This window comes from Eptesicus fuscus, chromosome 12 (assembly GCF_027574615.1).
Source record: "Eptesicus fuscus isolate TK198812 chromosome 12, DD_ASM_mEF_20220401, whole genome shotgun sequence".
In the NCBI taxonomy this organism is placed as follows: domain Eukaryota; kingdom Metazoa; phylum Chordata; class Mammalia; order Chiroptera; family Vespertilionidae; genus Eptesicus; species Eptesicus fuscus.
Window position 1 is genome coordinate 4,078,802 of NC_072484.1, and position 22,531 is coordinate 4,101,332.

At 38.4% G+C, this 22,531-nt stretch overlaps 1 long non-coding RNA gene across 1 annotated transcript in view; it reads right to left on the reverse strand.

The window, feature by feature from the left end:
* LOC114231433 (uncharacterized) overlaps nt 1–21,674 on the reverse strand; it is a 133,142-nt gene extending 111,468 nt beyond the window's left edge. Inside the window, exons 1-3 of the long non-coding RNA XR_008557774.1 lie at nt 21,592–21,674; nt 20,195–20,361; nt 1,640–1,746 (exon numbers count right to left, since the gene is read on the reverse strand). This is a non-coding gene — a long non-coding RNA (uncharacterized LOC114231433). The remainder of the gene's footprint in view (nt 1–1,639; nt 1,747–20,194; nt 20,362–21,591) is intronic.
* Nucleotides 21,675–22,531: the final 857 nt, after the last annotated feature.

The window sequence follows — 22,531 nt, forward strand, 5'->3', positions numbered from 1 at the left end:
AAATAACAACAATTCTTGAAAAAATAACCCCAGTTCTCCTCTTGGCTTTGATGAACCCAGGGAGCTGTGTGGGTCCCCAGGGTCCCAGCGGCTGCCCGGAGGCCCCTCCTCCTCGGTGGGACGTGGACGCCAGCCATGGCCGGCTCACCAGCATCTTGGGCATCTGCAGGTTTCATCTCAGTTCTGTGGCGCAGGCCTGGGACCTGGTAAAATGCCCCTGTTTCAGCCTGTCTGCCTATGAGGTCAAGTGCAGCTCCCCAAACTGGATCCTTGGCAATTTCCTGACCAAAACCTCCAACTTCATCAACCTCAATTTGTTCAAAAGGTGAGGAGACAACCAACTTTGTACACATCTGGCTGGGACTCGCCAGGAGCGGACAGGGTCCATCCAAGAGCGTCCTGCCGGCTGTTTCTACATGTTCTCCGGACACTTCCTCCTCTCTCTTCACTTTGTTCACACTTGTCTCTCACGGGACGCCTTCTCCTCTCTGCTCCACGTAAGAGGCAGATGCCGAAAGCTGTGAAAGACGGAGTTGGGGGCATCGTCACCTCGCTGTGGTTTTCCTCGTGTGGCTCCCTGGTTTTCGTGTTCCTGCCGAAGATGGTGGGCGACATGGCCAGCCAACGGTGCCCGTGTCTGCCGGAATCGCATCAGTGGTCAGAGGTGGCTGCAGTGCAGGAGGAAGGGGGTGATGCTTCCGGTGGGGCTTGCCGGCACCTGCTCCCCACGCTGTGGTGCTGGGTGTGGCTTCAGAGCTCAGACCCGCCGCTGCCCCTTGTTCTTGCTGTCCTTCCCCCGACAGAACCTCCCCACCCCCACACCTGCAGCTCTTCTCCAGGTCTGGCTTCTGAGCGCCCTGAGCACCTCTGCTCATCCCCGCTGTGCATCCCCCAGAGAGAACGGAGCCCCTTGAGCACAGTGCACGATTCCGTGCCCCTCTGCCTCCGTCGGCAGCACCCCACTGTCCTCCTTTCTCTTGGACCCAATTTCCCATGAGCTCCCAGCAGCAGAACCTGGTCCCCTCAGACACAGACCATGGCAGGCTGACCCAGCAACCCCACTCCCTCTCTGAGCCCAAAGAAAGCAGAGGCATCCAGTTCCCAGCTGTGCGTTTCCTTCCCTGATTCCTACCAGACGGTAAGCTTGTGTAACACTGCAATTGTTAAAATGGGACAGACCTGGCATGGGAAAGCGAGGCAAAACCAATGCAACAAGAGCATGAAGACGAACCCCAATGATGATGAGCGATGGCGTCGTCCGGAAGCGGGTCCCCTTTTCCTCACCTTGCCCCGCAGCCTGCATGCAGTTCCTAGCAAACTGCAGACCCCAGGACCTCATTCTCACCAAGAGCCAAAGTCATGCCAATCTGCTATGGGGCATCAATCCCGCCAACCGAGCAGCTATGGTCAGGGAAGTAGCCAGCGCCACCTGCATCTACATCACCATCTCCATCTCCATCACCACCTGCATCTACATCACCATCTCCCTCTCCATCACCACCTCCATCTGTACCATTCAGAAGAAACCTGGCATCATCCAAATCCACAGCCCTGTCTGATCCCCCTGCTGTTCGTGGATCTCACAGATAAACATTAGGAAGCTCTGAGCCACATTTCAAAAATGATCATAATGACTGACCTTAAATGAGGACCACGGAGGGATCAGGAACTGTGTCCGGATGTCTGTCCTTTCCTTCCTTCTTTCCTTCCTTCCCTTTTCTCCTGCTGTCTTCTGTTCTCTTCTCCCTTTCAAAAAACAATTTCTATTTTGAATTTATCCATTGTTGCCAGTCTTTCACTCTGATTAACATTCTAGGAATAATTTGCTCTAGTTTTTAATTTTATAAAAGTATAACTGAGAGACATTGAGGAAAGTGTATATGTGTGTACATATATGTATAAATAAAATAAGTGCAAAGTTGATAACTTTTCACAAGCAGAAAATCTGTGCAACCAGCACCCAGATCAAGAAACAGAACTTGCTGTCCTCTTCGGAGCACCTCACATCCCCTCAGCTCCAACCTGCTCCCAAGGGAAGCCACCACCTGGACTTCTAGCAACACAGATTAGGTTTTATTTAATTTAATTTATTTGTTTTTAAAGTCAGTCACTATGATTTGTTTGGTTTTATTTTGTGAGACACAATACCAGAATAAAATAAATACCATTTGTTTTAGTTTTAATAGGATTAGAAAGAACATGTTTCAAAAGTGGACTTGCTGAGGGACAAACTATGTTACTTGCCCCCAAATTATTTTGGCATTATGTTAATAGACTTTTAACTTACTATCTTTTTACTTTATGGTCTATTTGTGTAATGCTATAGATTTTCTGAGGAACAACTTTGGAACATAAAATGGGATACATGAAAGCATAAGTATGCTAGCTGAAGGTCAAACAATATGTATTCGTAATAACATTTTTATTGAGGCTAAATTTAAATACAGTAAACTCACAATTTGATGAGTTTTGAGTAATGTAAATACGCCTCTAACAACCACTCCAATCAAGACAGCTATTTCTATTGTTCCAGAAAGTTCCCTTCTAGCTCATACTGACTACAACCACTGTTCTCATTTCAATTATTGTAAATCAATCTTCCCTGTTCATGACCTACATATACATGTAATCACAGAATATGTACTCATTTGTATAACACACTTGTTTTCAGATTCAACTATATTATTGCAAGTATTGGTTGTTTGTTCTTTATTTAGACCAAGTATTATCTCATTGTATAAATATATAGTTTATTTAGTCACTTACCTATTAATAGATATTTGTGTTGTGCCCGTTTTTGTGGACACATGTTCTCCTTTTTCTTGAGCAAACACCTAGTATTGCAATTGTTTCCTGATGGGGTAGTTGTATGTTTAACTTTTTAAGAAACTTAGAAACCATTTCCAAAATAGGTATATCATCTTGCATTCCCAGCAGCCACGCATGAGAGTTCTACTTACTCCACATCCTCACCAACAGAAGACATTATCAATCCTTTGACTTGTGACCGTTCTGATGGATGTGAGTGGTATCTCATTGTGCTTTTTAAAACTGTGTTTCCCTGATGACTGATAATATCAACTTTACATATGTTTATTGTCCATTTGTATATCTTCTTTTGTGAAGTGCCTTTTTAAGTCGTGTTCTGTTGTGTGTTTTTCTGTTATTGAATTGTAAGAATTCTTTAAATATTCTAGAAATAAGTCCCCTGTCAGATATATGCATTAAAAATATATTCTCCTAATCTGTGACTTGCCTTTTCATATTCTCAATGTTTAATTTTGATGAGCAGAGGTTTTTAATCTTGCGGTCTAATTTGTTAATATTTCTTTTTTGTGGTTAGTACTTTCTGCATCCTCTTTAAGAAATTTTTGCCTACCTCAAGTTCATGAAGATATTCTTGTATGTACTCTGCTGGAATCTTTATACTCTTAGCTTTTATGTTTAGGTCTATAATCTAGGTCTAATTTTTATGTGTGTTGTGAAGTATACTTTTTAAAATCCTCACTCGAGGATTTTTTTTCCCTACTAATTTCTAGAGTGAGTGGAGGGAGGCAGGGAGGAAAAAAGAAGGAAGAGAGAAAAAGAGAGAGAGAGAGGGAGAGAGAGAGAAACATAGACATGAGAGAGACACATAGATTGGTTGCCTCCTGAAGGCATGCAACCAGGGCCAAGCATTGAGCCTACAACTGATGATAAGCCCCTGACTGGGAAATTGAACCTGGGACCCTTTTGGCCAATGGGCCAATGCTCTAAGCACTGAGAAACTAGCCAGGGCAAGACTTATTTTTTTAAAACACATTTTCCTAATCCTCTAGGAAGTATCTGCTAAAAAATATTTCTTTCTCATCGACGGTGCCATTGCCTTTGCAAAAAGAAAAAAAAAAATCGGTTGATTGTAAATCTATGTCTGAGTTCTTCATTATAATCCATTGATCTATTTCTCTATGATTTCAATACCACACCATTTTGATTACTGTCGTTATTGATACATTTTAAAATCAGGAGTTCTCCTACTTGGTTGTTTATTTTTCAAGATTGTTTTGGCTATTCTAGGTCCTTTGTATTTTCATTGAAATTTTAGAAACAACTTGTCAATTGTACAAAAAGCCTAGTTGATATTTGGATTGGAATTATGTTGAAACTATAAACAACCATAATCCAATTTGGAGAGAACTTTCAACAATATCGAGTCTCAAAGTCATGCACCTGATTTATCTATCCATTTAGATCTTTAACTTCTCTTAGCATTGTTTTCTACTAATATACAGGTCTTGCAAACCTTTAGTTAAAGTTATTATTAAGTATTTTATTTTTTTATGTTATTATCAATGGAATTGTTTTAAGTTTTCATTTCCAAGTATTTGCTGCTGGAAAAAATTGAGTTTACATATTGAGTTTGTATCCTATGGCCTTATTAAAGGTATTTACTAGTCCTAGTAATATTTTTGTTTATTCTTTTAAAATAAATCTTTATTGTTCTGATTATTACAATTGTTCCTCTTTTTTCCCCCCATAGCTCCTCTCCACCCGGTTCCCACCCCACCCTCTGCCGTTATCCCCCCCACACTGTCCTCATCCATAGGTGTATGATTTTTGTCCAGTCTCTTCCCGCACCCCTCACACCCCTTTCCCCCTGAGAATTGTCAGTCCACTCCTTTTCTATGCCCCTGATTCTATTATATTCACCAGTTTATTCTGTTCATCAGATTTTTTATTCACTTGATTTTGAGATTCACTTGTTGATAGATATGTATTTGTTGTTCATAATTTTTATCTTTACCTTTCTCTTCTTCTTCTTCTTAAAGAATACCTTTCAGCATTTCATATAATAATACTGGTTTGGCGGTGATGAACTCCTTTAGCTTTTTCTTATCTGTGAAGCTCTTTATCTGCCCTTCAATTCTGAATGATAGCTTTGCTGGCTAGAGTAACCTTGGTTGTAGGTTCTTGCTATTCATCACTTTTGAGTATTTCTTACCACTCCCATCTGGCCTGCATAGTTTCTGTTGAGAAATCAGTTGACAATCGTATGGGTGCTCCCTTGTAGGTAACTAACTGTTTTTCTCTTGCTGCTTTTAACCTTTTGCACTCGGATGTCGAGTGTGACTCGACACAGTTAGCATCGGTAGGAGCTCTTTTTATACTCTTTGAATGTATCAATAATTTGAAATATAAAAAAATCCAAATAAATAAGTTTGTATGAAAAGAAACTCCAGTTTTTTATTCTACTGCCGCGCTTTGTAAAATCTGGGGTATTTAAAAAATTAAATCCCGAGTAGAATAAAGGAATCGAGAAAAAAGCAAGCGAGTGCAAAGGGTTAACATTCTCTCTTTGTCTTTTGCTCTTGGCATTTTAAACCTTTGCACTCACTTGCTTTTTTCTCGATTCCTTTATTCTAATGCTAACTGTGTGGAGTCACACTCGACATCCGAGTGCAAAAGGTTAATTATGATGTGTCTTGGTGTGGTCCTCTTTGGATTCCTTTTGTTTGGGGTTCTCTGCGCTTCCTGGACTTGTAAGTCTATTTCTTTCACCAGGTGGGGGAAGTTTTCTGTCATTATTTCTTCAAATAGGTTTTTAGTATCTTGCTCTCTCTTCTTCTGGCACCCCCATAATTCTGATGTTGGTACACTTGAAGTTGTCCCAGAGGCTCCTTACACTATCTTCATATTTTTGGATTCTTTTTTCTTTTTGCTTTTCCGGTTGGGTGTTTTTTGCTTCTTTGTATTTCAAATCTTTGACTTGATTCTTGCAATCCTCTACTCTGCTGTTGGATCTCTGTATATTATTTTTTATTTCAGTCAGTGTATGCTTAATTTCTAGTTGGTCCTTTTTCATCTTCTCAAGGGTCTCGCTAAATTTATTGCCCTTTTCTAGAAAATTCTTGGAAAACATTATAACCGTGGTTTTGAACTCTATATCCAGTTGTTTGCTTTCCTCCATTTCTTTTATTTGTGACCTGTTTCTTTGTCTCCACATTTTGGCTGTTTCCCTGTGTTGATAGAGTGGCTTTGTGTGCTACATGTCCTATAGGGCCCAGTGGCTCAGGCTCCCCAGTTACCTGAGGTGGACACTCTTGGTGCACCCCTTTGTGGGCTGTGTGCACAGTCTTGTTGTAGTTAAGCCTTGATTGTTGTTGGTATCACTGGGAGGAATTGACCTCCAGGCCAATTGGCTGTGAGGATCAGCTGTGTCTATGCTGGGAGAACTTCTGTGCTGGAGACACCCTTATGAGACAAGACTTGCTTCATTGGGGCTTTGGTGCTCACTGAGTCTGCCCCCTGAGTGTGTCCCTTATGGATCTGAGGAGTTGTAATCTGGATGATCCCACTCTGACCCCTGGGTACACTGGCTCTTGGATCTCCAAGGAGGTGCTAATTTAGCCTCTGCCTGAGGCCACCCAGCAGGAGCTACAAAGAGATCTGCAGATTCCTCTTCTTTGTTTGGGTTTTGGAGGTGCCCAGATGAGGCCTAGCTGTGAAGCAATGCAAGCTGCTGTAAGGCCTTGGGCCTTCTTTTGGATGTTCTGGGTCTCACTGACTCAGCTGCAGTTTGTTAGGTAAGTTTAGATTTCAAAGGACCAGGCCATTCTTATGCAAAAGCCTCTGCACTCAGCTTGGATGGGGCAGAGTCTTAGAGCAGAACAAACAGCAATGGCTTCGTGGGGCGGGATCTCAGGGTGGAGCAAACAGCAATGGCTTCACGTCAGCCCTGCCAAAGCGGCCCCTGGGTCTCAGTGTCCCTCAGTAATTGCTGTAAGCACCTCTGAGAGAAAGCCGCCATCGAGTTTCACCTGCTGCCAGACAGTCCAGTTTCTCCCCGAATGAGTCTGGGTCCCCAGAGTCTCACCCGGAACTGGAGTTCAGTGCAGTCAGGAGCTTTTGTCTCCCTCCCGATTGAGAAAGCCAGCTGCATACTCAGTTGCCAGGCCTCTCCATGCACGCACGCCTCCGTACTTCTGCCTCCTGCAGCTCCTGTGAGTCTCAGTGTGCTTTTCTCTTTCCTTCTAGTTGTAGAATTTCCACTCAGCCAGCCTTCCTGTGGTTCTGGATGATGTCCGTTTTGTCTTTTAGTTGTAGTTTTGAAATTGTTGTGCGAGGCAGCAGTTTAGGTGTATACCTATGCTGCCATCTTGGTTTCTCCCTATTTTTGTATATTCTTTAAAGTTTTTCACATAAATCATTATGACATCTGTAAGTATAGGGAGGCTTGTTCTTTCCTTCCAGTCTCTACAACTTTTCTCTTTCTTGCCTATGACACTAGCGAGGCATTTCAGTACAGTGTGGAATGAGAATGATGAGAACAGACATTCTTGCCTTGATTCCAATCTTAGGAGAAAAGCTTTTAATGTTTCAGCAATAAATATGATAGAATTTTCATATATGTCCCCTATCAAGGGAAAGTTCTCTTCTTTTCCTAGTTTGCTAACAGTTTTGGTCATGAATGGGTACTAAATTCTGTCAGGTACTTTTTCTGTATCTTTTGAAATGATTATATGGTTTTACTCATTTGTTTTGTTAATGTGATGAATTATATCAGTTGATTTTTAAGTGTCATATCTTTGCATTTCTTCCTTGGAAAAACTACTTAATTATGATGTATTACCATTATACATATCACTGAGTTTAATTTGCTAATATTATGTTAGGGATTCTTTGCATCTGTTTCATGAGGAATTTTGGTCTGTAGCTTTCTTATAATGTCTCTGTCAGGTTTTGGTGTCAGGATTAGGCTGACTTCCTAAATGAAAGAGTTTGTTTAAGAGTGGTATTATTTCTTCCCTGTGTGTTTGATAGTGACCACCAGTAAAGCACTCTGGACCTGGAATTTCCTTGTGGGAAATTCAATAACAAATTCAATTTCATTCATAGATATTGGGCCATTCAAGTATCTACCTCAAGTTGTACCAGTTTTGGTAACTTGTGTTTTTCAAGAAATTGGTCCACCTCATATAAGTTTCAAACTCACTGGCATCGAGCCTCCCAAAACAATTCTTTATTTTATTTTATGTCTGTTGGATCTATAATGATATCCTCTCTTTAATTTCTGATACTGGTAATTGGTTAGTGCCTTTGTCTTTTATCTTGATCAGTTCTGCTAGGGATTTTAAGAGTTTTATTAAGGCATAACTGACATACCTTATGTATAAACTGCACAATTTGATGAATACTGACATCCATATACATCCATGAAACCATCACCATAATCAAGATAATAAGTATTTCCATCATCTAAAAGTTTACTCAGGCCTCACTGTGATTCCTCTCCCTTCACCTCCACCTGCCGGGGTGTTTCTCAGCATCTAGAAGGGTTCAGGAATCTGGAAAAGGGGCTGCGTGTAAATTAATAAAGAGACTAGACATGAAATATAAATTTGGAAGGCATTTGGGGGGAGCCAGAGGAAGCTTAGTTCTAGTGACTAAGTTCTCTGAATCTCCGCACACAGGGCTTTTTAGTCACACATTTTTCCCTCTAGCAAAGCAGATATACATATCAAAGGTAAAGTTTGATAAACAATAAAAATATTATCAGGTTGGGGGAACTGCCTTCGGCTGTTCCAGCAGCAGGCAATAATATATGCAGATTTTCAGCCCTGCTGAAAGAGTCCATTCAACCTTTTGAGGACTTCTCACATTTATTATAACATGCTGGAATTAGCCTCCAGCATCCACCTCCATGCTTTCTGTAACTAAAGATTAGTTTATATTTTCTAGAAGTTTATATAGATAAATATATAGTATATATGGTATTATTGGAGCTGGCTTCTTTCATTCAGCATCATGATTTTGAGATTCATTCATTCATACTAGTGCATAGATCACAAGTCTGTTATTTTTTATGGATGTATAGTATTATATTATAAAGAAATACCAAAATTTATTTCTTTGTTCACCTGGTGATGAACATTTGAGTTACTGACAGTTTTAATCAATAAAACTAATATGACCATTCATATGTAAGCCTTTGTATGCCTTCATTTCTCTACCTTGAAGTAGAATGATTGGATTGTGCAGTAAGTTTTCTTTAACTTTTTAAGAAATTATCAAAATATTTTCCAAAGGAATTGTACAATTTTATATTCTCATCAGCTCTGTCTGAGAATTCCAGTTTTTCTGTGCCCTCTCCAACATTCTGTGGTCAGTTTAAACATTTCAGACATTCTAATGGCTAAAACAACCTTTAATATGATCGTTTTTAAATTATAGTTTTAATTTTATCATATTGTTTTAATTTGCAGTTACTGAAAAATGATGTTAGACATCCTTTCATGTGTTTATTTGCCATCTATATATCTTCTTCAGTGAAGTGTCTGTTCAAATCTTTAGGCCATTTTAAAGTTGTTTGTTTGTCTTCTTGTTAAAGAGTTATAAGAGGTCTTTATATATTTTGGATAAAAGTCCTTTGTCAATTATGTGTTCTGCAAATATTTTCTCCCAGGCTGTGGCTTGCCTTTGTCTTTTCTTAATAGTGTCTTTTGGCAAACAAAGCTTTTTAATTGTGATGAAGTCCATTCGGCATGATTTTCTTGAGTATATCCAAGTTGTCGCGCATGTCAATAGCTGTTCCTTCTTAGGACCACTGAATAGTATTTCATGGTATGGATGTACCACAGTTACTTAACTGTTCACCCAGTGGAGGTCATCTGGGTTGTCTTTTTTTTTTTTTTTTTGTCTATTACAACTAAAGCTGCTGTGAACATTTGTGTATAGGTTTTTGTGAAATATGTTTCCATTTCTCTGAGTGAATGCCCAAGAGTGCAATTGCTGGGTCATGTTGCATGCTTAGTTTCCTAAAAGGCTGCCAAACTGTTTTCCAGATTGCTGTGCCTTTCTGTCAATGTATGAGAGATCGAATTGGATTGTATGATAAGAGTCTCTTTCGTTTTATAAGAAACTGCCAAACTATCTTCCAAAGTGGCTGTACCATTCAGCATTCCCACCAGCAGTGAAGGAGAGTTCCTGTTGCTCCACCTTACCAGCAATCGCCATTATCAATGTTGTGAATTTTGGCCATTCTGACAGGTATGCAGTGGTATCTCATTGTTTTAATTTACATTTCCCAGATGACCTATGATGTGGAGCGTCTTTTCATAAGCTTATTTGCCATCTGTATATCTTTGGTGAGGTGTCTGTTTAGGTCTTAGGACCTAGGACCTAGAACCTAGGACCGAAACAAATCGGGTTGTTTTCTTACTGAATTTTAAGAGTTGCTGAGGGCTTTACTGTGAATAGATATTGAATTTTGTCAAAGGCCTTTCTGTACCTGTTGAGTTGGTCATATACTTTTCTTGTATGGTCTGTAGATATTAATTACATTCATTCATTTTCTAACATTAAAATAGCCCAAGTTCCCAGGATAAACCCTACTTCATCATGAGGCATTACATATATATATTATTACACAAATTTGAGAGAATCTTGTTGAAGAATTTTGCATCTATGCTTATGAGGGTTATTGTTCTGTTGTTTTATCCTTGTAATGCATTTGTGTGGTTTTGGTCTCAGTAATGCTGGCTTCATAAAGTAAGTTTGGAAGTACACTCTCCTATTTTCTGGAAGAGTTTGCATGGAATTGATATTATCTGGTTCTTTAATGTTAGCAGCAAAGCCATTTGGGTCTGGTGTTGTCTTTGTGAGAAGTTTTCAAAGTTCTAATTCAATTTATTTAATAGTTACATGGCTATTCGGGTTTTATATTTCATCATGTGTAAGTTCTTGTACTCTGTCTTTTAAGCAGTTTGTCCATTTTATCTTAGTTGTTGAATTTATTTACAAAACATTGTTCGTAATAATCACTTAATATCTATAGGATCTTTAATGATTACATCTAGTTCTATATTAGTAATTTATGTCTCCTTCCTTTTCCCCTGATCAATCTGACCATACATTTATAAAATGTATTGATATTCTTTTGAAATGAGCTTTTGCTTTTATTGTTTTCTATATGGTGTTTCCGTTTTCTCTTGCACTTTGGGTTTAACTTACCTTTTTTTTTCCAGGTGGAAGTTTAGGTCATTCAAGTTTTTTCTTACTTTTCTAATATAAGCACTTAATGCTTAAAATTTCCCTCTAAGCATTAGCTGCATGTCACAAATTTTAAGTAATGTTTTCATTTTTATTCAATTCAAATATTTTTATTGTGATTTCTTCTTTAACTCATTTTTATTGTGATTTCTCCTTTAACTCATAAATTAAATAAAAGTATGTTTTTTAGCCTTGGCTGGTTTTCTCAGTGGTTAGAGCATCAGCCCCCAGACCAAAGTGTCACGGATTCAATTCCCGATTAAGGGCACATACCTCGGTTGCAAGCTTGATCCCTGACCCCAGTTGGAGTGCAAATGGGAGACAACCAATCAATGAGTCTCTCTCACATCAATGTTTCTCTCTCTCTTCCCCTCTCCTTCTTCCCCTCCATGCTCTCTAAAAAAGTCAATGGAGAAAAAATATCCTCGTGTGAGGATAGGAAAAAATTATATAAATAAAATTATCTTTAGAACTTATACAACTAAAAAAAGGAAGACAAACAAGCCAATTAAAAAATGGGCAAAGCACCTACATAGACACTTCTCCAAAGTGGACATTCAAATGGCCAAAAGACATATGAAAAAGGCTCAAAGTCACTGATCATCAGATTGAAACAACAATGAGGTATCACCTCACACCTGTCAGAATGGCTACCATCAACAAATCAACAAATGACAAGTGCTGGTGAGGATGTGACGAAAAGGGAACCCTAGTACACTGCTGGTGGGAATGCAGACTGGTACAGCCACTGTGAAAAACAGTATGGAGTTTCCTCAAAAAATTAAATATGGATCTGCCATTTGATCCAGTGATCCCACTTCTAGGAATATATCCTAAGAAACCTGAAACACTAATTAGAAAGAATGTATGCACCCCTATGTTCATAGCAGCACAATTTATAATAGCTAAGATCTGGAAACAGCTCAAGTGCCCATCAGTAGATGAGTGGATAAAAAAGCTGTGGTACATTTATAGCATGGAATATTATGCAGCAGTAAAAAAGAAGGATCTCTTACCCTTTGAGACAGCATGGAGGGACCTGGAGAGTATCATGCTAAGTAAAATAAGGCAGTCAGAGAAAAACAAGTATCACATGATCTCACTCACATGTGGAATCTAAGTAACAAAATAAACTGATGACCGTAGTGGATCCAGAGACATGAAAACATGAAACGGAGTTTGGAATCTCAGAGGGAAGGCGGAGGTGGGGGAGGGGGGTGGTGGGGGGATGGGAAGTAATCAACCAAGGAATTTGTATGCATATATGCATAACCCATGGACACAGACAATGGGGTGGTGAGGGCCTGGGGCAGGGTGGGGGCAAGCTGGAAGGGATTAATGCGGGGGGGAAGGGAAGGGGACATATGTAATACTTTCAACAATAAAGAATCATTTAAAAAATCAATAAAATAAAAAATCAATAAAAACATATTTTAAAAAAAGAAAAAGCATTTCAGATTAATAACCTAATTGTATATATTAAGGGGCTAGATAGAGAACATAAAACTAAACCCAAAACTAACAAGAAAAAGAAAATAATAAAGATTTAAGCAGAGATAAATACAATGAAAAATAGAAAAACAATACAGAAGTCAATGAGAACAAAAAACAAAAAGATCAACAAATAGTTAAACTATATTGACAAAAAAAAAAAAAAAAAAGGGAGAAGACCCCAAAAACTAAAATCAGAAATTAACAAGGGGACATTACAACTGATGCCACAGAAAACAAAGCATTATAAGGGTATACTAAGAACAACTGTACACCAACAAAATGGATAACCCAGATGAAAGAGACAAATTCCTAGTAACACAAAACCTACCAAGACTGAATCACGAAGAAACAGAAAATCTGAACAGACCCATAATTAGTAAGAAGACTGGATCAGAAATCAAACCATCCCAACAAGCCTGGCCACTGTGCTCAATGGCTCAGCGTGACACATGCACCAAGAGGTTGCCCATTCGATTCCAGTCGGGGCACAAGCCCAGGTTGAGGGCTCATTCCCCAGGATAGGGCATGCAGGAGGCAGCCAGTTTCTTCTATTGATATTTAATTCTTCCCTCCCCCCCATCAACGTTTCTCTCTCTCTCTCCCTCCTCCTTCCTCTTTCTCTAAAATCAATTTTAAAATTAAGCAAGCAAAAATAATAAACGTCCCAACAAAGAAAAGCCTAGGATCAGATGAGCGTCACTGGTGATTCTACCAACATTAACAGAATGAACATGAATCCTCTTCAAACGTTTAAAAAAAAAAAAGGCACTTTTCCAAACTCAAATAAACCACAACCTAGCATTACCCTGATACCATAAAGTCAGACAAAGACACTACAAGAAAAGAAAACCTATCCAACAAGAGGATATAACCCTGGTAAACATATATGCACCCAATATAGGAGCACCTAAATCTATAAAAAAATCTTCTAGAGGACTTCAACAGAGAGCTTGACAACAATATAGACATAATAGGGGACTTGAACACTCTGCTGACTTCAGTGAATAGATCTTCCAGACAAAAACTTAGCAAGGAAACAGTGACTCTAAAGGATACACTGAATCAGGTGGATTTAACTGACATTTGTAGAACATTTCACTCCAAAGCTGCAAAACATACATTCTTCTCCAGTGCACATGGGTCATTCACAAAGATAGACCACATGTTAGGAAACAAAACAAGTCTCTACATTTCAAGAAGACTGAAATCACATGAAGCATCTTCTCAGATCACAGTGGAAATTAGAAATCAACTACAATAAAAACACCCAAACACATTCAAACACATGGAGACTAAATAGCATGTTATTAAACAATGAATGGGTTACCAATAAGATCAAGAAAGAAATAAAAAACTTCCTGGAAACAAATGAAAATGAACACACAACAACCCAAAATCTCTGGGACACCACAAACACATTCCTGAGAGAGAAGTCCATAGCACTACAGGCATACCTTGAAAAAACAAGAAAAATGAACAATAAACTATTTACTAGTGTAAAGAACCAGTGTAAAGAACCTTAAAGAACTAGAAAGAGAAAAACAAGAAAAGCTCAGAGTAAGTAGAAGGAAGGAAATAATAAAGATTAGAGCAAAAATAAATAACATAGAGACTAAAAAAAATAAAAATTAAAAATAAGTGACACCAAGAGCTGGTCCTTTGAAAGGATAAACAAAATTGATGAATCATTAGCCAGACTCATCAAGAAACAGAGAGAAAAGTCCCAAATAAATAAAATCAGAAATCAAAGCGGAGGAATAACCACTGACACCACAGAAATACAAAGGATTGTAAGGAAATCCTATAAACAACTATATGCCAACAAGCTGGACAATGTGGATGAAATGGACAAATTCCTAGAAAAATATAATCTCCCAAAACTGAATCAGGAAGAATCAGAAAACCTGAATAGGCCAATAACAACTGATGAAAGAGAAGCAGTAATCAAAAAACTACCAGCAAACAAAGGCCCATCCGGAGGGACTCACAGGGGAGTTTTACCAAACTTTCAAACACCTATACTCCTCACACTATTCCAAAACATCCAAGAGAAAGGCACTCCTCCAAGCTCTTTTTATGAGGCCAGCATTACCCTAATTCCAAAACCACATAAAGACACTACAAAGAAAGAGAATTACAGGCCAATATCCCTGATGAACGTAGTTGCTAAAATCCTCAACAAAACAGTAGCAAATTGCATCCAGAAATATATTTTAAAAATCGTATACCAGCCGAAACCGGTTTGGCTCAGTGGATAGAGCGTCGGCCTGCGGACTCAAGGGTCCCAGGTTCGATTCCGGTCAAGGACATGTACCTTGGTTGCGGGCACATCCCCAGTGGGGGGTGTGCAAGAGGCAGCTGATCGATGTTTCTCTCTCATCGATGTTTCTAACTCTCTTCCTCTCTGTAAAAAAATCAATAAAATATATTAAAAAAAAATCGTATACCATGACCAAGTGGGATTTACTATGGGGATGCAAGGCTTGTATAATATTCGCAAATCAATAAACGTGATACATCACATAAACAAATTGAGAGACAAAAATCACATAGTCATATCAATTGATGCAGAAAAAGCATTGGACAAAATCCAACACCCTTCTTGATAAAAACTCTCAGCAAAATGGGAATAGAAGGATCATACCTTAACATAATAAAAGCCTTATATGACAAACCTAAAGCCAACATCATACTCAATGGGCAAAAACTAAACCATTTCACCTAAGAACAGGAATGAGACAGGGATGCCCTCTTTCACCACTCCTGTTTGACATAGTTCTGGAAGTGATAGCCATAGCAATTAGACAAGAAGAAGAAATAAAAGTTATCCAAGTTGGAAAAGAAGACATAAAACTGTCATTATTCGCAGATGACATGATACTGTACATAGAAAACCCTAAAGACTCCCACAAAACATTATTAGACTTAATAAATGAATTCAGCAATGTAGCAGGATACAAAATTAATACCAAGAAATCTATGGCATTTCTATACACCAATAATGAATTTACAGAGAGACTAAAAAAAAAATCCCATTTATCATTGCACCAAAAAAATAAGATACCTAGGAATACACTTAACTAAGGAGGTACAAGAACTGTACTCGGAAAACTACAGGACAATGAAAAAATGAGATAGAGGAAGACATAAACAGATGGAAGAACATACCATGTTCATGGATTGGTAGAATCAACATCATTAAAATGTCCATACTATCCAAAGCAATCTATAAATTCAATGCAATCCTCATTAAAATACCAATAGCATATTTTACAGACCTAGAACGAACTCTCCAAAAATTCATCTGGAATAAAAAAAGACCCCAAATAGCTGCAGCAATCCTGAGAAAGAAGAACAAAGTTGGAGGGATCTCAATACCAGATATCAAGCTGTATTATAAAGCCATTGTTCTAAAAACTGCCTGGTACTGGCACAAGAACAGACATATAGACCAATGGAATAGAATAGAGAATCCAGAAATTGACCCAAACCACTATGCTCAATTAATATTTGACAAAGAAGACATGAACATACAATGGAGTCAAGACAGTCTCTTCAATAAATGGTGTTGGGAAAGTTGGACAGACACATGCAAAAAAATGAAACCAGACCACCAACTTACACCATACACAAAAATAAACTCAAAATAGATAAAGGACTTAAACTTAAGATGGGAAACCATAAAAATATTAGAGGAATCCACAGGCAGCAAATTCTCAGACATATGCTGAAGCAATTTCTTCACTGATATAGCTCCTAGGACAATGGAAACTGAAGAGAAAATAAACAAATGGCACTACATCAAAATAAAAAGCTTCTGCACAGCAAAAGAAACCATCAACAAAACAACAAGAAAGCCCACTGCATGGGAGAACATATTTGCCAATATTATCTCTGATAAGGGTTTAATCTGCAACATTTAGAGGGAACTCATACAACTTAACAAAAGGAAGATAAACAATGCAATCAAAAAATGGAAAACGGACCTAAATAGATACTTTTAGAAAGAAGACAGAAGGAAGGCCAAGAGACATATGAAAACATGCTCAAAGTCTCTAATCATCCGAGAAATGCAAATCAAAACGACAATGCGGTACCATCTCACACCTGTCAGAATGGCTGTCATCAACAAATTAACAAACAACAAGTGATGGCAAGGATGCGGAGAAAAAGGAACCCTCGTGTACTGCTGGTGGGAATGCAGACTGTTGCAGCCACTGTGGAGCACAGTGTCGAGTTTCCTCAAAAAACTAAAAATGGGACTCCCATTTGACCCAGTAATCCCACTCCTAGGATTATATCCCAAGAAATGAGAAACACCAATCAGAAAGGATATATGCACCCCTATGTTCATAGCAGCACAATTTACAATAGCTAAGATTTGGAAACAGCCTAAGTGCCCATCAGCAGATGAGTAGATTAAAAAACTGTGGTACATCTACACAATGGAATACTACGCTGCGGTAAAAAAAAAGAAAAGAAAAGAAAAAGGAATTCTTACCATTTGCAACAGCATGGATGGAACTGGAGAGCATTATGCTAAGCCCGTGGTCGGCAAACTGCAGCTCGCGAGCCACATGTGGCTCTTTGGCCCCCTGAGTGTGGCTCTTACACAAAATACCACAGCCTGGGCAAGTCTATTTTGAAAAAGTGGTGTTAGAAGAAGTTTAAGTTTAAAAAATTTGGCTCTCAAAAGAAATTTCAATCGTTGTACTGTTGATATTTGGCTCTGCTGACTAATGAGTTTGCCGACCACTGTGCTAAGCAAAATAAGCCAATCAGAGAATGATAAATATCACATATCTCACTCATTTGTGGAATATAATAAACAACATAAACTGATCAACAAAAACAGATCCAGAGACAGAGAAGCATCAATCAGACCGTCAAACCTCAGAGGGAAGGTAGGGAAGGTGGAGGTTAGGGGGAGAGATCAAGCAAAGGACTTGTATGCATGCATATAAGCCTAACCAATGAACACAGACACCAGTGGAGTGAGGGCATGAAGAGGGGGGGCTTAGAGGAACAGTGGGGGGATAAGGACACATATGTAATACCTTAATCAATAAAGAAAATAAATAAATAAATAAATAAATAAATAATACCAAGAGTTGGTCCTTTGAAAGGATAAACAAAATTGATGAAACCATTAGCCAGACTCATCAAGAAACAGAGAGAAAAGACCCAAATAAATAAAATCAGAAATCAAAGCAGGGGGATAAACACTGATACCACAGCAATACAAAGGATTGTAAGGAAATCCTATAAACAACTATATGCCAACAAGCTGGACAATGTGGATGAAATGGACAAATTCCTAGAAAAATATAATCTCCCAAAATTGAATCAGGAAGAATCAGAAAACCTGAATAGGCCAATAACAACTGATGAAAGAGAAGCAGTAATAAAAAAAACTACTAGTTGGCCGAAACCGGTTTGGCTCAGTGGATAGAGCGTCGGCCTGCGGACTGAAGGGTCCCAGGTTCGATTCCGGTCAAAGGGCATATACCTTGGTTGCGGGCACATCCCCAGTAGGGGTTGTGCAAGAGGCAGCTGATCGATGTTTCTCTATCATCGATGTTTCTAGCTCTCTATCCCTCTCTCTTCCTCTCTGTAAAAATCAATAAAATATATTTAAAAAAAAAAGAAAAAACTACTAGCAAACAAAGGCCCATCCAGAGGGACTCACAGGGGAGTTTTACCAAACTTTCAAACACCTATACTCCTCACACTATTCCAAAACATCCAAGAGAAAGGCACTCCTCCAAGCTCTTTTTATGAGGCCAGCATTACCCTAATTCCAAAACCACATAAAGACACTACAAAGAAAGAGAATTACAGGCCAATATCCCTGATGAACGTAGTTGCTAAAATCCTAAACAAAATAATAGCAAATTACATCCAGCAATATATTTAAAAAATCATACACATGACCAAGTGGGATTTATTCTGGGGATGCAAGGCTTGTACAATATTTGCAAATCAATAAACATGAGACATCACATAAACAAATTGAAAGACAAAAATCACATAGTCATATCAATAGATGCAGAAAAAGCATTCAATGAAATCCAACACCCATTTAAAAAAAAAACCTCCCAGCAAAGTGGGAATAGAGGGAGCATATCTTAACATGATGAAGGCCATGTCTGATAAACCTAGAGTGAACATCGAACTCAATGGCCAAAAACTAAAACCATTTCCCCTAAGAACAGGAACAAGACAGGGATGCCCACTTTCACCACTCTTATTCAACATGGCCCTGGAAGTCCTAGCCACAGTGATCACACAAGAAGAAGAAAAAAATGGCACCAAATTGGAAAGGAGGAAGCAAAACTCTCATTACTCCCACATGACATGATATTGTGCATAGTTAACCCTGAAGACTCCACCAAAAACCTACTAGATTTAATCCATGAATTTGGCAATGGAGCAGGATATAAAATCAACACCCAAAAATTAGTGGCTTTTTTATACACCAATAATGAATTCTCAGATAGAGAAACTAAACAAGCAATCCCATTTACCATTGCAACAACAACAAAAATTAAGATACTTAGGAATAAATTTAACCAAGGAGGCAAAAGACCTGTATTCAGAAAACTATAGGATGCTAAAAAAAGTGATAGAGGAAGTATAAACCAGTGGAAGAATATATTGTGCTCATGGATTGGTAGAATCAACATCATTAAAATGTCCATACTACCCATGGCAACCTACAGATTCAATAAAATCCCTACTAAAATACCAACAGCATATTTCACAGATCTAGAAAAAATACTCCAAAAATTTATATAAAAACAAAAAAGACCCCAAATATCTGTAACAATCTTGAGAAAGAAGTGCAAAGTTGGAGGAATCACAATACCAGATTTCAAGTTATACTACAAAGCTACCATAATCAGAACAGCCTGAATAGGCATATACACTGAGTGGCCAGATTAGTATGATCTCTGAATGCATAATAATCTGTTCACTCAGTGTGAATATATATATACATATATATATTTTAGAGGCCTGGTGTATGAATTCGTGCATGGGTGGGGTCTGGCCAGCCTGGTAAGGGGGAGGGGACATGGGCGGTTGGCCGGCTTGCCTGCTGGTCGAACTCTTGGTCGAGGGGACAATTTGCATATTATACACTGAGTGGCCAGATTATTATGCGTTCAGAGATCATAATAATCTGGCCACTCAGTGTACCTCAATGGAACAGAACAGAGACCCCACAAATCGACCCAAGCCATTACGCACAATTAATATTGGACAAAGGAGGTAAGAGCATACAATAGAGTCAAGACAGTCTCTTCAATAAATGGTGCTGGGAAAATTGGACAGACACATGCAAAAAAATGTAACTAACCACCGACTTAAACCATACACAAGAATAAACTAAAAATGGATACAACACTGAAATGTAAGTCAGTTAACCTTAAAAGTCCTAGAAGAAACCATAGGCAGCAAAATCTCCGACATCTATCATAGCAACATGTTTACGGATACATCTCCTAGGTCAAAGAGAACTAAGGAGAAAATAAACAAATGGGACTACATCAAAATAAAGAACTTCTGCACAGCAAAAGAAACCATCAACAAGTTGAAAAGGGAGTCCACTGTACGGGAGAACATATTTGGCAATGATACATCTGATAAAGTGTTAATATCTAAAACATACCAGTAATGCTTGGAATAGTTGGTCTTCAAACTTTTTCTGTTGACCTGGACGTTCTTTGTCTTTCACATCAAAATCATCACATTTAAAGCGTTTAAACCAGTGTTCACAAGTATCTTGAGATGGAGCATGTTCACCATAAGCTTCCCAAAGTATTCAGCAGCACTTTTCTTCAAAATAAAATAATGAATTATAACTTCCTGCAAATGCTCTTTTTTTTGGCACAAAATTTGACATTTTAAGTGTAAAAATATCTATGATGTTAACACCTTCAGCAAATTTGACATATTAAGTTTTGAAGCCTGTTGTCAATACAACAAAATATCATATGTATCAAATTGCACATATATCAACATATGTGTAACGCCATCTAGTGAAAAAAATCCGCATTATTAACCAGTACACCTAGTATTGGCTGAAGATGCGTGTCAAACCCAGAAACAACTTGCAGAAAGATTAAACGTTACTCAGCAAACAATTTCCGATCATTTACAAGCAATGGGAAAGATTTTAAAGGAAAATGGGTGCCACTTCAACTGAACGAAAGACAAATGGAAAACCAATAAGTCATCAGTAAAATGTTGCTTCAATGGCATGAAAGAAAGTCTTTTTGGCATCGAATTGTGACTCGTGATGAAAAGTGGATTTATTTTGAGAATCCCAAACGCACAAAATCATGGGTTGATCCAGGTCAACCATCAACATTGACTGCAAGTCCAAATCGCTTCAGAAAGAAGACAATGCTCTGCGTTTGGTGGGATCAGGAAGATGTGGTGTATTATAAGCTTCTAAAACCAGGTGAAACCATTAATACTGATCGCTACCGACAACAAATAATCAATTTGAACCACGCTTTGATCATGAAATGACCAGAATGTTCCAGAAGACACAGCAAAGTAATTTTGCTTCATGATGATGCATCATCACACACTTCAAAACCAGTTAAAGACATGTTAAAAGATCTTGCCTGGGAAGTATTAACCCACCCGCTGTATTCACCAGACCTTGCTCCCTCAGATCACCACTTGTTCCGATCGATGGCACACGCACTTTCTGAGCAGCCCTTCAAAACATACGAAGAAGTGGAAAATTTGGTCTCTGAATGGTTTGCCTCAAAACAAGAAAAGTTGTACTGGGACAGTGCGTAGCTAGTGATGAACATTAGTTTGAATAAAGCACTTTTGATGTTTCTCTTGAAATTATCATGTTTTCTTTGATTACAAAATCCGCATTATTAACCAGTACACCTGGTATGCACCCCTATGTTCATAGAAGCATAATTTACAATAGCTAAGATCTGAAAACAGCCCAAGTGCCCCATCAGTAGACGAGTGGATAAAAAAGCTGTGGTACATTTAGCATGGAATACTATGCAGCAGTAAAAAAGAAGAATCTCTTACCCTTTGAGACAGCATGGAGGGACCTGGAGAGTATCATGCTAAGTGAAAGAAGTCAGTCAGAGAACGACAGATATCACTCCTATGTGGAATCTAAAGAACAAAATAAACTGATGAAGGGAGTGGATCTAGAGCCATGAAAACATGGAACAGAGTGTGGCATCTCAGAGGGAAGGCAAGGAGGGTGGGTGGGAGGGAGGCAATCAACCAAGGACCTTGTTTGCATATATATATGGCCCATGGACACAGACAATGGGGGGTGAGGGTCTGGGGCAGGGGCAGGGGCGGGCTGGAGGAGGCCAATGGGGGAAGAAGGGAACATATATAATACTTTCAACAATAAGGAGTTATAAAGTAAAAAAAAAAAAAAAAAGAAAAGAAAAAGGAAACCACGGACCAATATCCCTTATGAACATAGCTACAAAAATATTCTACAAAATACCAGCAAACAGAATTCAACAGAATATTAAAAGAATAATGCACAATAACCAATTGGGATTTATTTCTGAAATGTAAGGGTGAGTCAACATACGAAAATCAATAAATGCAATATACCACATTAATAGAATGAAGAAATAGCTCATGTAGATTTAATATAATTACACAAAGGTTGGATTCATGTCTGCCATTTTGCTATCTGTTCTCTATATGCCAAATGCTTTTGTTCCTCTTTTATTGTCTTTTGTTATATTTAATAAATATTTTTGTATCCCATTAAAAAATAACTAAAAGTATCTTTTTGTTTCAAATATTTGTGATTTTCTAGATATTTTGATGCTAATTTCTAATGTAATTCTGTTGTGTTCAGAGAATATTACTTGTGTAATTTCAGTGCTTTTAAATTTATTAAGAACTGTTATAGGGCCCACAATATTCTCTATCTTGATAAATGTTTCATCTGCCCTGAGATGAATATGTATTCTACCTCCGCTGACAGTGTTGC